Source organism: Crocuta crocuta, unplaced genomic scaffold, assembly GCF_008692635.1.
Source record: "Crocuta crocuta isolate KB4526 unplaced genomic scaffold, BGI_CrCroc_1.0 scaffold28, whole genome shotgun sequence".
NCBI classification, from domain to species: Eukaryota; Metazoa; Chordata; class Mammalia; order Carnivora; family Hyaenidae; genus Crocuta; species Crocuta crocuta.
Window position 1 is genome coordinate 8,106,322 of NW_027533256.1, and position 26,108 is coordinate 8,132,429.

General features: G+C 37.7%; 1 protein-coding gene and 1 long non-coding RNA gene across 5 annotated transcripts in view; both read left to right on the forward strand.

The window, feature by feature from the left end:
- Positions 1–2,203: 2,203 nt before the first annotated feature.
- LOC144216948 (uncharacterized) lies at positions 2,204–7,320 on the forward strand. Its single transcript, XR_013330807.1, has 5 exons — positions 2,204–2,379; positions 2,736–2,765; positions 4,498–4,551; positions 6,302–6,392; positions 6,953–7,320. It is a non-coding gene; the product is annotated as an uncharacterized LOC144216948 (long non-coding RNA).
- Positions 7,321–8,917: 1,597 nt separating this feature from the next.
- The window catches only part of SHLD2 (shieldin complex subunit 2), a 68,642-nt gene continuing 51,451 nt past the window's right edge, over positions 8,918–26,108 (forward strand). For all 4 annotated transcript variants that reach the window (XM_077746417.1, XM_077746418.1, XM_077746419.1 and 1 more), the window contains exon 1: positions 8,918–8,964. The gene's annotated coding sequence lies outside the window, so the exon portion shown is untranslated. The remainder of the gene's footprint in view (positions 8,965–26,108) is intronic.

Sequence of the window (26,108 nt, forward strand, 5' to 3'; positions counted from 1 at the left end):
ATGATGGTCCAGGAGGGGGGTACACACCAGAAATGAGATCAGAGTACAGCGACAAAGGGAAATTAAATTGGAGGGGTTTATGTTTTGGATGATTGTGGTAATGATGAAAAACACGGTAGTCTTAGCTGATCTCAAAATTTTTATTAATTTTGTGGAAAAATGTGTTTATGCTCACAGATTGAGATGTTGGTTATGCACAGAGCTGGATGACTTCATCGTTTTCAGGTCTACTTGGCAATGTTTAGCAATCTGTGGCCTTGGCTCAGCATGTCATGAAGAACCCTAGCATGGAGATAATTTTCTTCTTTGGCAGGGCTTAACCTTGGTGAAGAAGGTGGCAGGGCAGAAGCGATTGGTGGTCATGTGATCTTTTGACCAGGACAGACTGGTCTCTAAAGGGTGGGTAGGTGGGTAGAGATAATCCTGAGTCCAAATTAGGGTGAGAAATCATAGGTAGTCAGACCTTTGGAAAACCTGATGCCAGCTTGAAGGGGAGTGTAAAAAGTTCTGAGTCCCAAAAGGAGGGGATAGCAATAAGAATGATTAATGATATCCTTCATGACTTAAAAATTTAATTCTCTTGCAGCAGTATTTAAATCATATTTAAGTTAAAAAGTATAACCTGAAATGCTATATATTAAATGTCTATTTTTAAAATTAGAATGTGTTTTATATATATATATAATTTGCAAAATAATACTCTCAAAATTTTACCTGTCCCAAAATGCTTTTCTTAAAACCACAGGTTTTACGTTGATCTTTGGCATATTTAAAATATGCTGTCAGACTTCCTCAGGTCAGAGAATACTTAGAACCATGGTGTGTGGTGTTTTTGCAGAGCCCTAAGAATGTTGGTATGCTCTTGAAGACTGACCTTGATAAGCACTGTGTAATGTATAGATAGAATTGTTGAATCATTATATTGTACATCTGAAGCTAGTATAATACTGTATGTTAATTATACTTCAATTAGAAAAAGGGGAAAATAAAACAAAAAAAATTGGTATGTATGATTTCACTATATTAACCAAAAACAATTCTGCCAGTAGAAAACATGACTTCCTTAGATGTATAACCATCTCTGTCTCTCACAAAATAGTGGATAATATTCAAAAGAAGTCATTGCCACAATTAAAAAAAATCTTTTTAACCGAGAAGTTGATCTGCCTCACATTGTTTCTTTTGTCATATTAGAACTTTAGCTCAAAGGCAGGTGGTGGCAAGTAAGAGTTACTGAAAATTTTAGAGAGAAAAATTCAACCTTTTAAAAAAAAAATTGAAAAAAAATTAAAAAAAAATTGAACCTTTTATTTTTTTGAGTTTTCGAGGAAATATTTTAACAGTAACATATACTCATTAAAGAAAAGTTGGAAAATGTAGGAAGGTAGGAAGAAAGGGTTACCTATGGCTTAAATCAACCACAGTTGGTATTTTAGTGTCTTTCTTTTTGGATTGAAATTTTCTCTTAAATTTTGATTATTTGATGTTTTATTGGTTTGTTTTAGGTAAATATTTATGCTTATACTATAAACCTAAATTAGTAATCTGCTTTTTTACATAGCATTATTCATAACCTTCATAACATCATTTGTAATGACTGCACAATACAATGAATATACCACTCTGTATTTAACGCTCCCCCTAAAAGTAGACTTTTTGAGTATAGTTGACCCTTGAACAATACAAGTTTGAGCTACGCAGGTCCACTTACATGCAGATTATGTGTATTTATTTTGAGAGTGAGAGAAAGTGTGTACGCATGTGAGCGGGGGTGGGGGTTGGATATAGAGAGAGGGAGAGAGAGAATCCCAAGCTCAAATTCATGAACCGTGAGATTATGACCTGAGCCGAAACCAAGAGTCTGATGCTTAACCAACTGAGCCACCCAGGCGTGCCCATGCAGATTTTTTTCAACAAATACAATATAGTACTGTAAATGTATCTTTCTTAGGATTTTCTTAATAACATTTTTTTTTCTGTAGCCTAGTTTATTCTAAGAATACAGTATATAGTACGTATTACATACAAAATAGGTTTTAATCACCTGTTTATGTTATTTGGTGAAGCTTCAGCTCAACAATAGGCTCAGTTAAGTCTTTAGGGCATTAAAAGTAATACTCAGAATTTTGACTTTGTGGAAGTGGATGTCCCTAACCCTGCTTTCTTCAAGGGTCAACTGTATTTCTTTTCTTTTCTTTCAGAGAGAGAACGAGCGTGCAAGTGGGGGAGAGGGGCAGAGGGAGAGAGAGAGAATCTTAAGCAGGCTCCACACTCAGCATGGAGCCTGACATGGGGCTCGATCCCATGACCCTGGGATCATGACCTGAGCCAAGTCAAGAGTTGGACACTCAACCAACTGAGCTACCCAGGCACCCCAAGGTCAACTTTATTTCTAACTTTTTAGAATATTAAACCAGGTTGCAATATGTGTATTTACATAAAATTTTATTGTGAATTCTTTATTTATTTACATAATATAGATTCCTGGAAACGGATTTGTTTGATCAAAGGCTATACGCATTTCAGAAGATCTTGACATGTGTTGCTTAGAAAAATTCTTAGTAATAGGCATGATTGGCACTTCTAGCAATGACTATACATTTCAAAACTGGGCATAATAAACATCAAATGCAAAAATGCCATCTGAATATTGACTTCAAATCTATACAGGGGATATGAGACTAAGATAGGTGGCCATATCTTGATAATGGGAAATATCTTTTGTTCTTATTCAGGTGACTCCAGGCCGGATGATGACTGAATAGGTAACACATAATACTTTGGATAATTGAATGATCTGATAATCAGTCCATCTAACAGTATGTTTACAATCATATATGTAGGACAGAATTGCTTATGCTTTTACATTTGCTGCTGGGGGTTTGTTCAGTTTTCCTGGCAGTTAACTTTGGAGTTTAGGGGGCAGTATTTAACAGATGCTCATTTGAAGCCAGTGGAAGCTATGGAATGGAAAAGAAAATGGTATTTCGTTCCACTACATGCATAGGTTCTGGGCACTGAATCCATGTGCTGGAATCTGTAAGAAGGTATTACTGGTTTATTATTAAGGACGGCCAAATGGAAGAGCCAGGTAGGACAGGGCATGGGGGAAAGTGTACTTCCATACCCACTCTGGACATGTCACCCTTCCAGTACCTTAATGCATTCACCACCTGGGAAGCACCAATCTTGTTTTTGTTTTTATTTTTTATTAAAAATTTTTAATGTTTATTTTTGAGAGAGAGAGAGAGAGTCAGAGCATGAGTGGGGTTGGAGCAGAGAGAGAGACACACACAGAATCTGAAGCAGGCTCCAGGCTCCCAACTGTCGGCACAGAGCCCAGAGCCGGACATGGGGCTCAAATTCACAAACTGAAGATCATGACCCAAGCTGAAGTCGGACGCTTAACCAACTGAGCCACCCAGGTGCCCCTGTTTGTTTGTTTTTTTTTAACATTTTAGTGATGGAATTCTCTATTATTTCTCTGAGTATGGTTTTTTGTTTTTTGTTTTAAAGACATTAACTAGGGCTCCTGGGTGGCTCGGTTGGTTAAGCGTCCCACTTTGGCTCAGGTCATGATCTCGTGGTTTTTGGGTTGAGCCCTGCATTAGGCTCTGCGCTGACAGCTTGGAGCTTGGAGCCTCCTTCAGATTCTGTATCTCGCTCGCTCTCTGCCCCTTCCCTACTCATATTCTCTCCCTCTCTTTCTCTTCTCTCTCTCTCTCTCTCAAAAATAAACATTTTTTTAAAAATTAAAAAAGTACATTAACCAGTCTTCCTGATGGGCTGTGAAAAAGTGGGCTCCATCATGTAATTTTGAGAGGAAACTATACACTATCCCTTCCCCACTTGGTGATTAATAATGAACATCAATTTTCATCACCTTAATAAAGACTCAGGGAAATGATATATTACCACTGACAATTTAACATTTACTGAGTACTCTGAGGCTCTGTTTTAGCCTCATTTTGAGGCTCTGTTCTAACAGTCCCACAAGTATTAATCTTTACAACAGGTCTGTCTTCGGCAGTTACCTCCTTTTGTTTACAGAGGAGAAAACTGATTCCAGATTGGTGAAATAACATGCGCAAAGCTACTGTCATGGCCTAGTCGGTGGAAGAGCCAGGACTCAAACCCAGATAGACTGGCTCCCGAGGACTTTCAAGCACTGCATTGTACTTATTATTTGTAACTGAAAGAAGACTGGCTTAGTGTTATGTCTGGCATTTCTCAAGCTTGTTTAACAATGGGAACTCATTATCTTTCCATATTTTTATAGGGATTAGTTTTCCATGGAGTTAGCTGGGAAGTGCTCCCTTAAGCCAGCCTACACTGGTCCAGTCTCTTAAACACTGTTGTTTTAGAATAGTCCTTTTCCTTTTTTTTAAACTTGGTTCTCTATTGATACTATTCAGTGTTATATTTATTTGTCATTTTTTAACTGTTATTAAAAGACTATTATTTTAACGTTAAGGCATTTTATATTCTCTTTCACAGTGACCTCCCCAGGAATTTTTAAAAGGTCAACATCTCTCTATACTACTTTCTGAGGTACTGAAGCAGTTTGTAATCCAAATCACTATTTTACTCTGCTATCTCTGCTCTTGCTGTTTTTTTTTTTTTTTTTTTAATAAAATTTTCTTTACAAGGTAAGAAACCAACAGCTTTTTAGTGCTCTGGAGCATGATAACTAACATCTGAGTTTGAGCCTGGGCTCTGCCTCTCTATAAGCTGTGTGGCCTTAGAAAAGAATTTTACTTCTCAAAACATCTGTTTATTCCTCTAAAAGACAAAGCTAATATCTTGCAGGGTGGCTGTGAGAATTAATGAGAAGATTCATGTAATGTCTGGTACATAGAAAGCTCGCAGTAAATGTTGCTTGCCCTCAATTCTATACCATGAATGAACTGCAAAAGCAATTGGAAAAGAAAGGTCACTTTTAAACTTGAACTGTCTCAATGTTATGCTGACATCAGCTACATTTCTGATAAAGTGATGTTGTCCTGATACAGGTTGTATGGGAGTTAAAACCAGTTTCCTTCTGGCTTTTCAACTGACATAATAAGCAAAGCCTGACTGGGCAAACATAGACCTATTTATTAGATCACTTATTATTAATGTTAAACCAGCTCTGGTGCTGACTTATCCTGTTCTTTTTGAAATTTCACTGTTGTCACTTAAAAGCTGATAGACCTTAGAAGCTTCATAGAATGCTAAAGGGTTTATTTTAATTCATCCTTCAGAACATGTGAAGTATATTTTCCAAAGCCTATTTTCCTTTTCAGCACTATGTTCAAATTCATGCCTGTAGGACAGAATCGCTTCTGTTTACATTTGCTACTAGAGGTTTGTTCAGTTTTCCTGGCAGTCAGCTTTTGAGTTGAGGGGGCAGTGCTTAACACATGTAACCAAAGCATGAATAGTTATTTAAAACAGAGCTGTTCAAGGAAAAAAATCTATGGGGGATTTTTCAATTTCTCAATGACTTACTCCTTAAGCAAAAAGAAAATGGGTGTGGTTTGAACTGTATGTGGGAGGATCTCTAATATTCTATTCTAAGAGGCTTTTCTAGCCCTGAGGCTCAGTAAGCACCAATTAAATACGTATTGATGGACTCAGTTTGATTTCCGATCCCAATTTTGTGCCTTGTAACGTCTTTAAACACGGATCTTCTTGGGGCACCTGGGAAGCTAAAAGTCTGGAATATGCTTGCAATTGATGATGTTTACTTTCACAGAATGATAGGCCTCTAAAAGTGATATATTAAAAAGTGGTTCCTGCTCTGCTTTTCCTTAGTGAGTTTCATGTTTTATTGCATAGGTTACCAATGCAGGGACATTGAACATTGCTCTTTTTTTATAGAAAACATTCCTGAAACAAAAGTCAATATAGATTTAATTAATATGATTAAATTTTCTTGGATGTACAGATATTTTTCAAAACTATCACATATAGACATCACTTAAAAGTCTTTAGTTGAAGATATTGTGTTAATGTAGTAGGTGGTCTAGAGATGCTTTTGTCTCCTCAGCTGGTGACATTACTTGTGTCTCTGCTTCTGTCATTGTCAGTAGTCAGTATCGAGTAGTCTTCAGCGTCCTGCATTCGTTCTAACCAACATTTATATAGCCTTCGTACATTTACAGACAGTGAAATCATTATAAAGAAATAAAGTAAGTTGGTTTCATTGAGGGTTTAGAATTTTAGAGCAGAAGGAGCACTCAAGAGAAATAACATTTATGGAGTAATTTCTGATACTAGATCGGAGCTTATGCTCTTTTCATGCCTTATCTCATTTAAGGTGACAATCTATATATGAATTTTGTGTTCGGAAGAAGAAATGTGATGATCAGTCATTCCAGAAAGCTTGCAGTGAGCTCACTCTCTCTAGGGTAAATTAATCTTTATTCCTATTTGGGCATAGTCTAGAGATTGAATTGTTTTTCTTAGAGTAATGAAAAATTAAAGGAGTTCTTTTACAGTGAATTTCTCTCAGGTTTTAAACTATGAAAATCAGTATCATTGTGGATATTGGATATGTTGTTTACTAAAGTCTATAATTTTAACCTATAATTTTCAGTTATTTTTGCAATTATTTTGGTGCCTAAAAATTTTTATTATTGTGTTGGGTAACTTTATTTTGCTTCTGAAATATCAAAGAATAGTAGTTCCATTTGAGCTATACAAATACTGGGTTTTAGTCAGATCTTTTTGTTTGAATATTGACTCTAATAAGTTTTTTTTTGGTATTTTTGGGGAACATGGTATTAAGTTTGTGATTAATAAGCTTCTGTACCAACTAGAAGTAGTACAGAAATGGAAAATCAAAAATCTACCTCAAAAAATTAAAAATAGAACAACCGTATGATCTAGTTATTTTACTTCTGGGGATATATCTGAAAGAAATGAAATCACTCTCTTAAAGAGTTACTGTACCCCCTATTCCCTGCAGCATTATCTACAATACTGAAGACATGGAAACAACCTAAGTGTTCATCAGTGGCTGAGTGTATAAAGAAAATATGACACACACATACACACCGGAATATTCAGTCATGGGAATCATGCTGTTTGCACAAAAAAAGAAAGAAAGAAAGAAAGAAAGAAAGAAAGAAAGCATTAGGATGGAACCTGAAGGCATTATACTAAGTGAAAGACAAATACTGTACGATCTCATTTTCATGTGGAATCTAAAAAACCAAAGGCCCAGAAACAGAATCAATCTATAGTTGCCAGAGGTGGGGAATGGAGTACGGGAGAAATGTGTGAAGGCGGTCAAAAAGTACAAATTTCCATTATAAGCTAAATTAGTTCTGGGGATGTAACGTACAACATGGTGACTGTAGTTTAACAATACCGTATTGAGGGGCACCTGAGGGGCTCAGTCGCTTAAGCATCCAACTCTTGATTTCAGCTCAAGTCATGATCTCAGGGTTGTGAGATGGAACGAGCCTGTATCTGGCTCTGTGCTTAGCGTGGAGCCTGCTTAAGATTCTCTCTCTCGCTCTTTCCCTTTCCTGCTCATGCATGCTCTCTCTCTAAAAAATAAATAAATAAATAAAATAAAATATTGCATATTTGGAAGTTGTTAAGAGAAAAATAGATCTTAAATGTTCTCATCATATTTGTGATGAGAAAAAAATTGTAACTGTATAGTAATAGATGTTAACTAGAATTATCATGATCGTTTTGCGCTATATGTACATAAATCATTATGTTGTATATCTTAAACTAGTACAATGTTGTATGTCAATTAAATCTCAGTAGAACTAGGGAAAAAAATCTTTCCAGATAAAATGTTGATGGCTGCTATTAAAAGGGAAAGAAATCAGGGAAGTTTTGAAGGTCAAGTTTTATAATGAAAACCCAATTTAAAATGTGATTTTCAAAAAAAAATTTAATGTTTATTTTATTTTTGAGAGAGAGAGACAGAGTGTGAGTAGGGGAGGGGCAGACAGAGAGGGAGACAGAATCTGAAGCAGACTTCAGGCTCCAAGCTGTCAGCACAGAACCGACATGGGGCTCTAACTCACAAACTGTGAGATCAAGACCTGAACCGAAGTTGGATGCTTAACCGACTGAGCCACCCAGGTGCCCCAAGTGATTTTTATATACTAAGCGATAATATGAGTGATCTCTGACCAAAACATGATTTCTAAGGAGGAATGACTATTATGTTGATGGAATATGTGCTGACACTATATTATTCTTGATGTTCAAACTGGGCTTGTTGCCAAGATAAAGGAAGATATTCCTTTGGTTGGAAATTAGAATGCATTTCTTCATAGAAAGAGTATGGTTCAAGTAATACTCTTAATTCTAGGTATTCATTCATTAAGTAAATCTATTTTTTTTCATTAAGTAAATATTTTAAGCTCCTGAGAGAAGGTGGCTACTATTGTTTATGTTTAAAAGGACATGTATGAAAGCATGTGTGATATAATGTCTAATCTCAAATAAGAGCTATTTCTTCTACTAGCTGTGGTAGCACAAAAGAAGTGGTTCTATTTCTTTTTCTATGGTTTGTAGGTACTTATGGACTTCAGTGATTGCTCAGGGTCTCAGCTTTATAATATTGTTTCTTTGGAAAAATGCTTCTCAAGCTTTATAGCAAAGTATAATTCAACTCGGTGAAGACAATCTGTGCATAAGTTGGAGACTTTGCTTATTTTGAAATGGAAAACTTCTTGCTTCAGCATTACTGAGTTAATGTACAGTTGGGACAAAGTTTTCAATTCTAATTGCTGACTTGCTTAGTGAGTGAATGATTGATCATAACCAACAAAAACCTGTAAGATAAAGCATGGCGACCTGAGTAGTTTTTCTGATACAGTCAATACTTTAGTGTGATAAGTATTTTTTTAAACAATTTCTGTTTCTCTTGAATAGTCTGTTTATCTACCTCCCTCTTTTTTAGGAGACATCCATGAAAAGGTTGGAAGCCTTGATGTTTGAGTAGACAAGGTAAGCATTCAAGTAAACTCTTAAGTATTGTGACAGTTGAATTGGCTGATTTGATATAAAAAAAGAATTTTAGTTATTTAAAGAAGGGTGAATTATTAACTGTGTTAATAATATTTATATCTAACATCGCTATAAGCACTTCATGTTCATTCTCTTGATTTAAGCCTACCAATGGTCCTGTGAGAGATACTGTTCCACCCACCTTACAGGCTAGGGACCTGGAGCCCAGAAACCTATGGGTTTCTGCTGTTGATGCCAAGCATTGGACCAGAGTTGTGGTAGCATGGAAATAATGTTACTCCTTTCTTGCTCTTTTTTCCACCCCACTCAAACTCTATCGTTCTTGTCATTTTTTTTACTTTATGGAACAATTTTGTTAGACTTCTTTGTTTCCAGAGGTCAGATTTAGTTGTCAGGGTGGGTTTTCTATACTCTTTCCCCATCTTCCATATTCTTTTATGTAATTTTTTCCCCAAGGTTATACAGTTCAGCAAATTAAGTAATTTGCCAGGCATTGTTCAAACCGGAATTCCTAGTCCCCTCCTCATTCCCCTTCTCAGAGGTAGCTATTCTCAACTCTTAGCTGTTTGGGATTTACCTGTGGGTTTTTAAGTAATATCTTTGACATACTGACATTACCTGAATTTTCAGTTGAGAGGATAACTTGTTTATAGGAATTTCTGGGTCATTGTTATCACTAACTCAACTCAAAAGTTCCTACCAATTGCCCCAAATTCCTGTTTTCTCTACATCATTTATTCTATTAGCGTTGTCATCCTGAAGAAGTCCCTCCCAGGGCACAGTGCTCTTGTGTGGAGTAGTGTCTGTTTTCTGAGGGCCCTTCTATTATTCCAGGGGTTCTCTTTTCTTTTGTGTTGGATCTTCTATTTCTTCTCTCCTGTGTTGTCTTCTTTCCCAGTTCGCTGCCACATTTTGCTGAAGAAAGGGAATAGGAGCATATTACTTGATACCTTGATGTCTGGAAGGGCCTTATTTTTCTCCCAGCCTTGATTAATAGTTTGGCTGTGTATAATCCTCAGACTGGAATCACTTTCTTTCAGAATTTTGGTGATTTTGTTCCACCATCTTCTAGCTTACGCTCTGGCTGTTGAAAGTTTGAAATCATTAACTCCTCATTCGCTGTAACCTATTTTTCCATCTTGGGAAGCTTGTAGGATTTTCTCTTTGTTTCTACTACTTTGACATTTCAGAAAGATATGCTTTTGTATAGATGTATTTTTTTAATCTATCATGCTGTGCATTCTGTATTTTCAGACGAGATCGGGTGTGTTCAGGGTGGTATGACAATAGACGGCATTCTTTATTTTCAGTTAGGAAACTTACATTAGTTAACTTGGGGACGTTTTCTTGAATTATTTCATTAATTTTTTTCCTCTAGAGCTTCTACTATACAGATATTAAATTATCTCTACTGGACCTCCAATTTTCTTATTTATTTTTATCGTCATCTGTTTTATTCTCTCTTCTTTCTGATAAATTTCCCTAAGTTTAATTCCCAAGGTCTCTTTTAAAAAGGATTATATTTTGGAGGTGCCTGGCTGGCTCAGTTGAAAGAGAATGAAGATACAAGGAACACAAAATGAACCAAACTTTCAGAAAGTAATGAAAGCTGTTATGCTGAGCGAAATAAGTCAGGCAGAGAAGGACAGATACCATATGTTTTCACTTGTAAGTGGAACAGGAGAAACTTAACAGAGGACCATGGGGAAGGAGAAGGGGAGAAAATAGTTGGGGAGAGGGAGGGAGAGACTCTTGATGGCCATGGAGGAGGGCACTTGCTGGGATGAGCACTGGGTGTTATATGGAAACCAACTTGACAATAAACTATTAAATAGATAAATAAATAAATAAATAAATAGAAAAAAGAAAGTAATGAAAGCTTCACAGTAGGGAAGAAACCCACGGCTGCTCTGGGATAGAATAGCCCACAGAATAGGAACATGCCACAGATGAAGGGAGAAGAGAAACCAGCCACACGTTTTGCAGGCTTGTTGTGGCCCTATGTGGGCTAGTGTAATTGACTAGGATCCTGAGGAGCCCTGACTCTGTACCAAAGAGCAAGTCTGCACCCGGCCCTAGTGGTCACCCACAGGTCTTTCCGGAATGCTCGGGGTGGGGGTGGGGGGTTATGAGCCACACCCCTGGGCCAAGGAAGTGGAGATGACAGAGACCCTACCTGAGGCCCACAGAACTCCCCCCCAAGTGCATAGCAACCACCCTCAGCAAGCGGGGGGTTGACCTGGAGAGCTGAGAGAAGCTCCCCAGAAGCACCCCAGGTTCAGTTATGGAGGGCTGAAAGCAGGGAAATAGCTGGAGATGACCTCCCCCCACACTCTGGAACTGATCTAATGGAAAAGTCAATGCTTCCAGGCTCTGAGGAATGGGGACAGGGCAGGAGAGGTGAGAGAAACTCCTCTAATTCATGCCAGGATTTCACACAACATCAGAAGCTACCCTCCAAAAGGAAGGCTGAGGGGGAAGAACAGGATTGAGAGAGATGACATGTGCTGCAGAAAGCAAGGTATGGGACTGGAAAGTAAAGAAGATTCCCTAGCAAATGGAAAAACCTGGCAGCCGTGCTTAAAGCAGAGAATGAGTTCCCAATCTCTTTTTTCATTTTTTCACAATGAGCTTTAGAGGTGCCTGGGTGGCTCAGTCGGGTAAGCATCTGACTCTTGATCTCAGCTCAGATCATCTTCTTTGTGGTTTGTGGGTTCGAGCCCTGCATCAGGCTCTGTGCTGATGGTGTGGAGTCTGCTTGGGATTGTGTCTCTCCGTCTCTCTACCCCTTCCCCACTTGTGCCCTCTGGCTCGCTCTCTCTCAAAATAAATAAATAAACTCAAAAAATAATATTAACTTTATTTTTTGGAATAGTTTTATGGAAAAATCACAAAGGGAGTACAGAAAGTTCCCCTATCATTAACACCTATAGTAGTATGGTGTATTTGCTGTAAGTAATGAACTAATATTGATATGTTATTTTTAACTAATATCCATACTTTATTCACATGTTCTTTGACTTCACCTAATGTCCTCTTTCTATTCCAACATCCCATCTAGGGTTCCAACTCACATTTGGTTTTCATGTTTCTTAGGCTCCTCTGGGCTGTGGCAATTTCTCAACTTCCCTTGATTTTGATGACGTTGACAGTTTTGAGGAGTATAGAGACATTCTGTAAAATGTTCCTCTATTTTTTCTCACGATTAGAATGGGGTTTTAGGTTTTGGGGAGGAAGACCACAGAGATTAATTGCCATTTTTCATCACATTGTTTTAAGGGTACATGACTTACTGGTATTGATTTGGGCTTGAACTTGTGGTCTTTTAGGTTTCCCCACTGTAAAGTTACTCCTTTTTTTTCTCTCTCTCTCTTTCCATACAGTACTCTGTGGAAGGAAGTCATTTATGCAAAGCCCACACTTAAGAAGTGGGTAGTTAACGATCCCTGTCCTTAAGGGTGGGGTATCTGTGTAAATTATTTGGAGTTCTCCTGTGCAGGAAATTTGTCTCTTTTCCCCTCATTTATTTGTTCAATCATCCTTTAACAGTATGGACTCATGGATATTTATTTTATACTTGAGGTTATAATCCAATTACTACTTTGTTTATTTTGTTGGTGAAATTGTTCCACCTTTGGCCTTTGGAAGCTGTTTCAATTGGCTCATATGCTTCTTTGACATACCCTCATCAGTGTGTGTGTGTGTGTGTGTGTGTGTGTGAGTGTGTGAGCACTTTTTAAAAATTTTTTGGCACTGCTGATGCTCCACTTTTATCTTCTATATTTCCTGCCATGGTCCTAGAGTCAGCCATTTCTCCAGGGAGCCCTGGTTCCTGTAATTGGAGAATGGAGAAACCAAGAGCTAGGTGTTAGATGTGCTTGTTGCTTCCTGGCTGACAGAGCCAGGAAGTATATGTGTATATCCTAATCCATATATATACACACGAGTTCATATTGACATATCCAGCTCAAATCCATTGTCACATAGATCATTCTAAATTCCTCCCCTTGTTTATCTGTAAACTCTTACTCCAGTAGTGAGAAGCCTGATTCACACCATCTGCTATCTGTTTACTCAAATTGTTCAGTCACAGTGTACACACAAAGCACTCCCATGGTTTTGAAAGCCCGTGGCTTAGCCATGAAGCACAGGCAGCTCTCTGAAATCCTACCTGGGCCTGGATCCCAGGCCCTGCTCGAGAGAAAGTCCTGATTCCTACCTTCTAAATATTTGAAGCCAGTGATAGACTACATCAAACTAAAGCTGCATCAAAGCCCAGGCCCAGATTAATTACATATGAGGTCGGTCATTCCAGTGGCCTGACAGAAGGGTAATGTCTCTTTCTAGAAGTAGAATATTACTTACCTCAGTCATTAATGTATTTTTATACAGAATGTCTGTCTTATCATAAAAAAATTACAAAACACAAGAAAAAGCAAGAAAATATGGCCAAATGTCAGGAGAGGAAAAATAGACAGTAGAAAGAGACCCAGAGATAATCCAGATGGTTGAATTATCAGATAGGTATTTAAAGATAACTATGAAAAGAAGAATGCTAGAGGATCTAATGATAAAGGTAGACATCATGCATCTAAAGATGGGGATTTTTAGCAGAGTCATGGAAACTCTACCAAGGAACCAAATAGAAATTCTAGAAGTGAAGGGGCACCTGGGTGGCTGTTTCTTAAGCATCTGACTCTTGGTTTCAGCCCAGGTCATGATCTCACAGGTCATGAGTTCAAGCCCCACATCAGGCTCTGTGTTGACAGTGAGGAGCCTGCTTGGGATTCTCTGTCTCCCTCTCTCTCTCTGCCCATCATCCACTTGCTCTCCATTTCTCTCTCAAAATAAATAAAAAATAAACTCAAAAAAAAAAAAGAAATTCCAGATATGAAAAATACAATATTAGGAGTGAAGAATGTGTCACATGGGCTTAACATCTTCTTAACATATCAAAAGAAAGGATCAGCTAATGTGAAGACTTGTTGATGGAATATATCCAAATTGATAAACAAGAGAACAGAGAGTTAGGGAGAAAAGAACTCTTCCACCTGTGGGATAATGTCAGTCTAATGTGTGTGTAATTGGAATTTTAGAAAGAGGAGAGAAGTGGGAGAAGACATATTTGAAGAAACCATGGTAAAGAACTTCTAAAACTGATGAAAGACTTTAATTGACAGAATCAAGAAGTTCAGCCTGCCGTGAGTAGGCTAAATGCAAAACAAAACAAAAACAAGCCCAACAACAACAACAAACTCTCAGACCTACACACATCGTAATCAAACTACTAAAAACTAAAGATAGATCACATGAGCAGCCAAGTAGAAGACACAGAAATACATGGGAATAACAGTATGGATTATGGCTAACTAATCATCAGAAAACACTGGAGGCCTGAGGACAGTGGAATAACATCCAAAACGTGCTAAAGGAAGAAACAAAAAAACACCCTGTCAACCTAGAATTCTATATCAAGCAGAAATAGTCCACAAAAATCAAGGTAAAACAAAGATATTTTCACGCAGATTAAAAAAATGAAAGAGTTTGGATCATCTGGGTGACTCGGTTAAGCGTCTGACTCTTGATTTTGGCTTAGGTCATGAGCTCGTTCGTAGTTTGTGGAATCGAGACCCATGTTGGGCTCTGTGCTGGCAGTGCAGAGCCCGTTTGGGATCCTCTCTCTCTCTCTATGTCCCTCCCTGGTGTGTGTACACTCCCTCTTTCTCAATATAAATGAGCTTAAAAAAAAGAAAGAATTTGTTTCTAGTAGATCTGAACTGCCAGAAAATGCCAAAAAATGTTCTATGAGGTAAGGATGAAAGAGACCACATGGAATATTGGGTCTACAGAAAAGAATGAAGAACACTAGAAATGGTAAATAGTTGCACAAATACATAGAAAACTTTTTTGGTACTTTTTTGGATTATATGTACACATAGGCTATTGGCTATGTATAATATACACACATAGACTATTGTCTACTTAAAGCAAAAATACTAACATATGTGGGGTTCACAACTTACATAGAAACAGAGTATAATACCACGAGGATGCCAGAAGAGGGAAATGGAATTATGTGGTCACAAATTTCATAGACTGAATTAGTACACCTGTATTTGTAGATAGACCATACTAACTTACAGCAGGTGTGTATTTTATTCTCTAGAGCAACCACTAAAAAATAACAAAAGAGAGTCATTATAAAAATGGTACATCTTCCTGTGCAGGGTCAACTGCTTTGAAAATTGTCCACCTATTGTAAACTAGAAAACAGGATTAAAATATATGAAACAACTATTTTTAGACATTGGAAAACAGTCAGTGCAGGATGGCGATCCTTGAAATAAATGACATGAGCACTGTACGTGCCCCAGCATACTGCCTCTAGGCACTTTTTATTTTTAAAAAAAATTTTAATGTTTATTTTATTTTTGAGAGAAAGAGACAGAGTGTGAATGGGGGAGGGGTGGAGAGAGAGAGGAAGACACAGAATCCAAAGCAGTCTCTAGGCTCTGAGCTTTGAGCTGTCAGCACAGAGCCCGACGTGGGGCCCAAACCCAAAAACCAGGAGATCATGACCTTTTCTAAAGTCAGATGCTTAACTCTTAACCAACTGAGCCACCCAGGCAGCCCATGTAGGCACTTTTTAGATTGCAGCACAGAGTAGGGAAACCCAAATCGAGCACAGGAGAGATTAGAGAAGCTAAGACAACTTGAATTTGTGGTATATAAAACTGGAGTGTAGGGTACTACCCAGAAATCCATAGAAGTAAGAGATCTCTGGAGATCTATAGAAGGGTCCTCTAGAATCTTTTGTTAAATACTCATCTGCATATGCAAAGTAGGAAACCCCACAATGCTGGAGAAAGCTACACTGGAAATCAGTACACTGAACACTTCCAGGAGCTCATACAGAGCTTGGAATAGTGTGTTTCTACTAGGCATGGAAGGAGGGACCGTTTCATACATGAACATTGGCTGGAAATCTTGGAGTGGGGTGAAATTAGCCATAGTCTGAAGCCCTCTCTAATCTCTAAAGCTTAGAAGCAAGTTTGGAAAGTATCAAATGAATTGCAAGTAACTCAACTGTGTACCCAAACTAAATCCGTTACTGTTTAAAGGAATACAGTAAAAACCAACACCCAGCAATTAGAATGTCCAGCATCAAATAATTGAGTGGGGGAAGAATATTTCTACCACTTTTATGTGTCTAAGGACATATCTAGGGCATATAAAGAACTGCAAAAACCCAACAGCAAAATGAGCAAAAGACTCCAGTAGCAAAATGAGGAAAAGACATGAACAGACTTCCCAAAGGAGAATATACTAATGGCCAATAAACATTTGCAAAGGCTGTCAGCATCACTTAGTCAACAGGGAAATAATTCAGTGTAAACTCACACGGAGATACCATTTCACACTGTCTAGAATGACAAACAAGAGAAAGACTAAGTGTTCTAAGCGTTGGGGATGATGTGATACAACTGGAACCATACATTGCTGGTGTTGTGCAAAAGGGTACAGCTACTTTCGAGAACCGTTGGGCAGCTTCTGATGAAATTAAATACATATCTATCTGATGATGTGTCAGTTCTCGTAGATATTTAATGAAGGGAAATGAAAAATATGTCCACAAAATTATGAATTCAAAACTGTTCATGGCAGCCTTATTCATCGTAGCTAAAAATCGGAAGCAACTGAAATGTCTATCTATAGCAAAATGGATAAAACAATTCCAGTGTGTTCACAGTAGCCAACAACTGATTGGCCCAGCAACACAAATGAATCTCAAAACCACTGTTTTAAAAAAGTGAGGTGAAAGAAACTAGATATTAATGAACATAGACTATATGGTTTATATGAAGTCCAAGAAAAAAACAAAACTATTCTGCAGTGATAGAAATCAGAAAATAATTACAGGTTGGAGAGGGAGGGAAATTGTTTAGAAAAGGACGGGGTGGGGGGCATCTGGCTGGCTCAGTCAGTAGAGCATCTGACTACTGATCTTTAGGTCATGAGTTTGAGCCCCATGTTGGGTACAAAAAAAAAACCAACAACAGGGAACTTCCTGAGGCCCATGCATATGTGCCATTTCTTGTTTTAGGTGATGGTTACATGGGTATAGACACTTGTCAATAGCCATGGAATAGGACCCATAAAATCTGTGCTTTTTATTGGATGTTTAACTATACTTCAAGTTTTAAAAAGTAGTAACCAAGAGTCTGAGGGAAGAATACTAATGCAAGTGTGCTTAGGTGCCGGGGTATTCTTTAGGATATTAAAAGTGAAAAGGGAGAAAGTCTAAGGCTAGGTCAGATAGGTGGCTCTGTCATCCAAAACTCTGTTTCAGCCTGCTAAGCAACAGGTTTTAAAATTTTGAATAATTTCTTGGAAGCTTGGCATTTCCTTGCCAGACGGTTAAAGTGAAAAGTGAGAGAGAAGATAGAAGAGGTGGGAGGTAGGGGGAAGAAGGGATGAGAAGCAAGGAGAGAAAGAATGGGTCAGATAGGAAAGAAGGAAGGGGTCAAAAAAAAGGTATTTTCTTAAAAGCCATTTATTATTTACTTCATTATTTAGTTACAGTGAACTTTCCCAGTGAAATTCTGTGATAATGAAGCGTCTTTATACTGAAGTTTCTTTTTTTTATACCTCTAGATAAGTTAGTGCTTTGTGAGGATATTCGATGATTCAGTGGCAGGGTTCTAGCTTGGATTCTAGCTTCACAGATGTGTGAAGACAGAAAAGGCACCATCGGCAACAGTGATTAGGAACATAGGCTCCAACTTCCTGCATTCCAGCCCCTGCCCCACTACCTCCAGGTGGTGTGGCCCAGGGCGTGTGTTGAGTGAGCCCAAGGGGAGAAGGGGAAACCAATTAGGAGACTATTACTGCCAATCATCTAGACCAAGGTGGTTTGAACCAGGGTGGTGGTGGCCAGTGAAGGTGGAGCAACGTGGCCACATTCTGAATGACTTTTAAAGGGAGGGCTGAAAGGATGTGATGACCAATTGGAAATTATTAGAAAAAGAAAGCAATCAGTGAGGATCCCAAGCCTTTTGGCTTGAGGAACTGGAGGGATGGAGTTGCCATTTGTGACTTTTTACAAAGCAAGGTCATGGCTTAAGTTGCAAAGTTGGTTTGTTTTGTTTTTGCCCTTGATTACATTTATTTTGTTTTTAATAATTTTAGGGAGTGGGTGGAGATGATAGCACATCCCACCACATCCCTCAAAAAGCATAAGGGTTGACAGGTCCTGGGGCCCACCTATGCATATGAGGTTGTGATTTCCTGTCTTAGAATTTAGTCCTTTTGCTGTGGGGGAGGGGGAAGTGAAGTGTGATATTTTAGGATATATTTAAGATTTCACATTTGACTGGAAGTCACAAGAAAGTATGAGCCTTGGACAAGTTGACATCTTGCTGTCTGAGATGTTTTCTAGGAAGACTGGATCCAAAAGTTTTAATACCATTGTCTGTAGATTCATTACCCAGAACTTGACAGCCAGAGTCCCTTTTTCCCCCCTTAGTTGCCAAACACGTTCATTCTTTTCTCTGCCTCATTTAATTCATATCTCTGTTGTGAGATTCTCAAGTGCATATTATAAATTTTAGATACTATTCAACCTAATTTCTATTTCATTACCTAAAAAGTCATAAAGGAAAACTGAACAGAATGTTTCTTTTCTCCCTTATATTGTTCCTATTATTATAATGTTTCTGATAAAATGTCTTAGACACACTCTTCACTGAGAGAACATTTATTCATGTACTTGTGTGGTTCTTAACTTGGTGACTATATAATTTATCTCTAAACCAAGACACTTGAAGAGTGCAAAGGGAAACTGAACAGGCCACCAGGATAGCACGCTTAACCTAGGACTCCTCTGGGCAAACCCAAATGTCTGGTCACCGTATTCTATGGTAAAAAAGCAGCTAGATTAAGGTTTGCTTCCTGTTTAAATACTTGGACTTCCCTGGGAGAAGGGTGAATGCCTGGAAGGACTAAGGACGCTCACTGCACGGCATGGACCGTTCACGGCTATGGGAGCACGACAGATGCCTCACTTGAAAATCGGAGTGTTGCAGAGGAAGTCAAGGTTATGCAAGGAGATGTAAGGAATCAGTTGTCTGCTCACAGGTTTGTTTTAGCAGCTGTTAGTTTAGCTGCAAGAATAGTAATAGCTTCAAACTTCAGTTGCTTTTGTTTTTAGGACAAACACTGTATCTTTTAACCTTTCATAGGTCACCTAAAGAGTGGCGCTGTTCTGTCATCCTAAGTAGGAAATTCAGGTACGAGCATTTCGTAGCTACTGGTGATTCTTTGGAGCTCAGAGTGAATGTACGTAATACGTGGGTTATTAGTACTCCATGTCACTTCTTAGCACAATGATGTAAGGTAACAAATTGGATTAATTAAATGAGGTTAAGGTGTAGAAGAGCTTTTTTTTTTTTTCTTTTTCTTTTTTTTAAAACTACCGCTGTATCAGTTACTATGGAGAACACATATTTTTCTTACATAGGAGGGGATATTGTTTTTAACTTCAAGGCAAATGGTGGTAAATTGAATACTACATTTTAAAATATAGGGGCTCTTGGGTGGCTTCAGCTTAAGTCATAATCTCATAGTTTGTGAGTTCGAGCCCTGTGTTGGGCTCTGTGCTGACAGCTCAGAGCTGGACTCTGCTTCAGATTCTGTCTCCCTCTCTCTCTGCCTCTTTCCTGCCTGTGCTGTCTCTCTCGAAAACAAACATTAACAAAAAAAAGTTTTTAAGTATAAAATCTTTCTATGTACACTTTTCTATAGCCTCCTTGTTTTATATATCAGTATACTGAGGCAAAGTTTTATATGATATTATGTCTTCATAATTTTTAAAAATTTAATTTGTTAAAATTTTTTTTAATGTTTATTTAAATTTTTTAAAAAAGTTTTCTATATTTTTGAAAGAGAAAGGGAGAGACAGCATGAGGAGGGGAGGGTCAGAGAGAGAGGGAGACACAGAATCTGAAGACAAGCTCCAGCCCGACGTAGGGCTGGAACCCACAAACTATGAGATCATGACCTGGGCTGAAGTCGGACGCTTAACCAACCGAGCCACCCAGGTGCNCTTTTTCTTTTTTTTAAAACTACCGCTTTATCAGTTACTATGGAGAACACATATTTTTCTTACATAGGAGGGGATATTGTTTTTAACTTCAAGGCAAATGGTGGTAAATTGAATACTACATTTTAAAATATAGGGGCTCTTGGGTGGCTTCAGCTTAAGTCATAATCTCATAGTTTGTGAGTTCGAGCCCTGTGTTGGGCTCTGTGCTGACAGCTCAGAGCTGGACTCTGCTTCAGATTCTGTCTCCCTCTCTCTCTGCCTCTTTCCTGCCTGTGCTGTCTCTCTCGAAAACAAACATTAACAAAAAAAAGTTTTTAAGTATAAAATCTTTCTATGTACACTTTTCTATAGCCTCCTTGTTTTATATATCAGTATACTGAGGCAAAGTTTTATATGATATTATGTCTTCATAATTTTTAAAAATTTAATTTGTTAAAATTTTTTTTAATGTTTATTTAAATTTTTTAAAAAAGTTTTCTATATTTTTGAAAGAGAAAGGGAGAGACAGCATGAGGAGGGGAGGGTCAGAGAGAGAGGGAGACACAGAATCTGAAGACAAGCTCCAGCCCGACGTAGGGCTGGAACCCACAAACTATGAGATCATGACCTGGGCTGAAGTCGGACGCTTAACCAACCGAGCCACCCAGGTGCCTTCTCACTTTTTTCTTTTTAACATTTTACACAATGCTGCTATGAATATCCTTGTAGCTAAATCTGTGAGAGTGTCTCTGACGTTTTGCCCTATAGGTTAACTCCTAGGAGTGCAATTGTGGGGCCAACGTGATGCAGAATGTTAAGACTTTTGTCATATATTGCATACTGCCCTCCAGAAGGCCTTTTCTAGTTTAAACCCCTGTCGGTAGAAGTCATTTCCCAGTGCATNCGACTAAGCCACCTAGGCGCCCCATGTCGTCTTTGTTTTTACCATGTATTTTTTCTGTAGTATATATCTGCTCATCTTCTGATCTCCTTTCTTTTAATTACTTTGCCTGTGTGTGTACATGCTTGCTTAACTCCTCATATACTAAGGATATTCATCCAAATGTAACTTAAAGTTTACTATTTTTTTCTATTTGGATATATCTAGAGAAATGCAAATGAAACAGCAGTAAACTACCTTACAATACCCTTATTAGTACAATTGTTTTTTCAAACGCTAGCAAAGCTGTATAGAGCTGGAACTCTCAGCTGTCCTGTGTGGCTTTATAAACTGTTCAGTTCTTTTGCAAATGACACAATAATATATTTTAAGAGCCATAACAATGGACATGTCTTTGACCCAGTAACCCCCTACCTGGGAGTTTACCAGAAGAAAATAATTGAAAAGTAATGTTCAATGCCCCAAATCATCTATTGCTGCAATGGCTATAATAGTGACAAGTTAGAAACAAATTAATGAATTGGAGAGTAATGGTTAACTAAATTAGATTCATCACTAAAGTATTAAGCTAGCATTAAAAATGATTAGGAACATTATAGTTTGACATACAAAGGTGGCCATATAAAACCATTGAAACAGAATACAAACTTATTTTAATTTTATAAGTTACAACTATGTAAAAATATACATTAAAAAAAAACCTTAGAGGAAATACAGTGGGTTGGTTTTTGTTTGTGCTACCAAATATGTATGTGTAGAGAGTCCAAGTTTTAGGCTTCTAGCGTTCACTGAGTGAGCGCTGTGTGCCCATCCCACAACACTGTAAGACGGGGATTGATGTTATTACTCTCATTTGACAGGTAAAGAAACTTGATTCTCATGTAACCTATAAAGAAATTTAACTTTTTATTATGGATGTTTTCAAATATATGTAAAAGTAGCAAGACTAGCATGATGAACCCTGTGTGCCTCTCACCTAGCGTCTACAAGGTCAAGTTCACAGTTTTAGTAAAGTACCTATCCTACTCTCAAGCTTACGCTTCTCATTACAGTCCTGTCTTGCCTCTTCATTTTGTCATTTGGTGCTATTGAATATCTACGATGCTTAGTGGTTTTGGTAAAATAGACAAGGAAAGGCATTGTTAACAGTGAAATTTATAGGTTGGTAATAAGATGGAGAAAGCACTCTCTTTTAGCCACATGTATTTTGTAATAAGCATTTTTAGTTGCAGTGTTCTGCAAAGACAAAACTTGCTGATACAGTTGATCCTGTTTTATAAATCTTTGACCCATTCATCAGACTCTGACCACTCTAAAGATAAAGGATTATCGTTGTATTGGTCTTTCTGACTGAAGTGGCCTTCTGCAGATTGAGAAATTGTGTAATTATTAACTACGGTAATGGATATGTACTTGCAAGTTTCATCTGGTATCTTAATGAGCTTTAACCCTCTGAGTACACCCAAAACAATATCCTAGAATCCTTGAAATTTATCGGTTGTCTCTAACGACTCCCCAGTCTGTGTATTTTTGCTTTGATAAATATTTTGTTTCCCCTGCCCTCACCACATCCTGTTCCCCTGTTCACATACTCACAACTCCTGTAAATTACAGGATTTCATAGCAGCAGCCTTAGGTATAAAGATTTTGTAAAAAAATTACTGTTTTTTGAATTAACAGGACCATACTTTCTAGTCCATTTTTTTTTTGGTGTGTGTGTGTGAAATTCCATACTTGTGTTTTATAGAACTGATTTGTTTCAGACATCTCTTGTTCTAGGAGACCTTTTCTGAACTCTTGAGATGCCCTGTGTCACCTCTGTGCACTTCCCCATCCTCCCTTGTCTAGAGGGCACATAGGGCTCTCAATCTTGGGGACCAATGGCCTCATGGCCCTGTGACGATAAACCATACTAGAGTTGAGTCCGAGGACTGTGTAATCCAGGCTAGATGTAAGGTCATTTAGTCAGATTTTCCCTTCAGGAAAGCTAAATAACATTGCTTTTTTTTTTTTATTTTTATTTTTTAAATGTTTTTTTTTTTCCCCCCAATTTTTAGGAGAGAGACAGCGTGAGCAGGGGAGGGTCAGAGAGAGAGGGAGTCACAGACTGAAACAGGCTCCAGGCTCTGAGCTGGCAGTCAGCACAGAGCCTGACGCGGGGCTCGAACCCACGAACTGCGAGATCATGACCTAAGCGAAAGTCAGGACGCTTAACCGACTAAGCCACCCAGGCGCCCCATAACATTGCTTTTTTATCTACTGTGATTATGTCAAATATAGTGAAACTAGAAATATGTCTGATGTTAGGGAGAGTGGTTGGTTAAATATAGATTGGTAAAGCATAATTGGATATTTAGTAGTTAAAGGAAGGAGATTGGATAAAATTCTGCAGAGTTGTGTGGAGCGAAAAGAAGAGATGGTCCAAGGAAGAAGAAAGAAGAACCAGAGAAGTAGAAGAAACAGGAAATTGTAGCATTCTAGAAACGAAGGAAAGAGAGTTTTAACCATTGGAGTAGTCCAGTACCATGAGTGCTTATTTGACAATTTGAACTTCCTGTTGTCTTAACAGAGATAAGAAATACAAGTCTGATTGCAGGACATTTAGGAGAAAAGGTTAAGTAAGGACACAGAAGCAGTGAGTGTCTTAAACTCTCTATAAAAACATTCTGGAGATTACCTGTAGCAGGTGTCTCTTGGGTAAGACAACTAAAGCGGCTGTCCTGGCTCCTGTGTTGGGGGGTGGTGGTGGAAGGGGACTGGGGGGCTTTATTGTATTCCTTTTTTACACCTGAATTTATTTAAATTTAGCTTCAAAAGTTTGTCATTAACTGTAGTCCAAGAGCCTATGAAAAATGCAGATAATAGGCAGTCCTATTTTGGTTGGTAGCCCCCATCTTCTGCCTTCTAGGGACATCCCTGCATTTAATCCTGTGGCAGTTCAATGTCACTTTTGTATAATTGTCATCTTATCTCTCTCATTAGACAATTAAAGCTCCTTGTTGTTATCGTTGAACTCTCACTACTTCGCATAATGCCCTGCACATCGAATTGAGTAGGTATTTGTTATGTGAATGACTGAATGAACAAACCAACAATTATCTGTCTCTTAAGCACAAAGTAATTCCAATTTGATGCTCTCACAGAATCAAGAAAAGAATGTTTCAGGAAAGAGGGACTTCTAAACAGTTTCAAATAGTAGTAAAATAAGGATCAAATATTGACCTTTGGATTTGGCTATTAGAGGGCATTGGTATTTATAGTAAAAAGTGTTCTAGTAAGATGAGTGGAGCAAGGGCTGTATTTAAGTAAGTTGAAGAGTAAGAACATAGAACAATGTAGAAGTTTGCTGTTTTGTTTTGTTTTGTTTATGTTTTTTAAAGATTTGAGATTAAAGGGAAGAAACCATTGGAAAGAAACCCAAAGATTTAAGAGAGAGGAGGTCATTATCATAGTAATTTTATACATTTGATTTGAATATAAGTATTCTTACCTGCTTGTCAGGCTATTTTATTTCTCCCTCTTCCTCTTGGTTTGAATACATCTTTACAACTTGAAGGTTTTTGCTCTGCTATTTGGGGCCCCCCTAGTGGCCAATCTGATAATGACATATAAGTAGTAAATTGTTGATTGGTCCAATACACCAGTTAGTTATTCCTTATGCAGGTTATTCTTTCTATGGATTAGATAAGGGTGGGATATGTAGTTATGAGATTAGTGATACTTAGTCCCTTTTTGTCAAAACTCGACACCTAAACTTACTATAATTTTGTTTCCACGGTAACAATTCACTATTGTAAACCTTGAAAATTGCAGTGTATCTTTGTTTAGCTGGTAACACATTAATTAATAACTGCCATCATTGTGCTCAACTCTTACTCTGTAATGTTAGATTTAGGTCCTTTGTTCTACAACTATTGGAACATCATATTCAGGTTGAAGATTGTAAAAGAAAAACCTGAATTACCAAGCAAAAAAGATTTGATTATTATGAAAATAATGCATATTCCTTATTCATCACAATAAAACATTTAAAATATAGAAAAAATAAAAATCATCCTTAATTTTTCTTCTCAATGTTTTTCTTTCTAGGATTTTTTTATATTAAAATATTTTTGAACAATATAAGGAATGCCTCTTTACCACACCACACTAAAAAAACAAAAACCAGAAAATATGTTCAGAATAGTTCAAGCCCTTTGTGTAGTCTTTACCTATTATATCCCCATTCCTCCCTCCCAAAGTTAACCACGATCTTGAATTTGGTGTTTTATACTCAGGCATATTTAAAAATGAGTATGTTGTAATTCAATACAGAGAGTAGCTGTACTTGTCATGAACATAACATCATGTATAAACTTGATACTTGTGAACATGGCATACTGTATAAACTTGTCAAATCGCTAAGGTGTACATCTGAAACTAATGTAACATTGTGTGTCAACCATACTCAAATTTAAAAAATACAAAAATTCAATATACTGATAACCAAAAGTTATATATTTTTCAAATGTTTTCTTTCATTTAAAATTATATTTGTAAGATGTATCCATGCTGACATGTAACTGCTTTTTGCTTCCATATAGTATAGTAATCTTTCTCTGGATATTCCATTCTCCTCTACAAGGGCTTTTAGGTTCCAAAATTTGTTTTGCTTATAAAGTCTCCCATGGTCATTCTCATACATGTTTTCTTGTATACATATATATGTACCAAGTTCTCCAGGGCAGAAACTTGGAAGTGGAATTATTTGGTTGTGTGGTAAGTGCATCGTTAGCCTTACCAAATTGTTCTTCAGAGTGGAATGCCAATTTTCTGTTCTATCAGCAGTGTCAGAGTTCAACAGTCTTGGGTATCTTTAGACTGTATAAACCTTTTTTTGCAGTCCTGTGGGTATGAAGCAGATTTTCTTTTTTTTTTTTCTAGTAGTTTATTGTCAAGTTAGTTTCCACATAACACCCAGTGCTCATCCCCACAAGTGCCCTCCTCCATGCCCATCCCCCCTTCCCCCCACATCCATCAGTCCTCAGTTTTTGTCAGCATTNCTTGCAGTCCTGTGGGTATGAAGCAGTATTTCTTTTTTTTTTTCTAGTAGTTTATTGTCAAGTTAGTTTCCATATAACACCCAGTGCTCATCCCCAC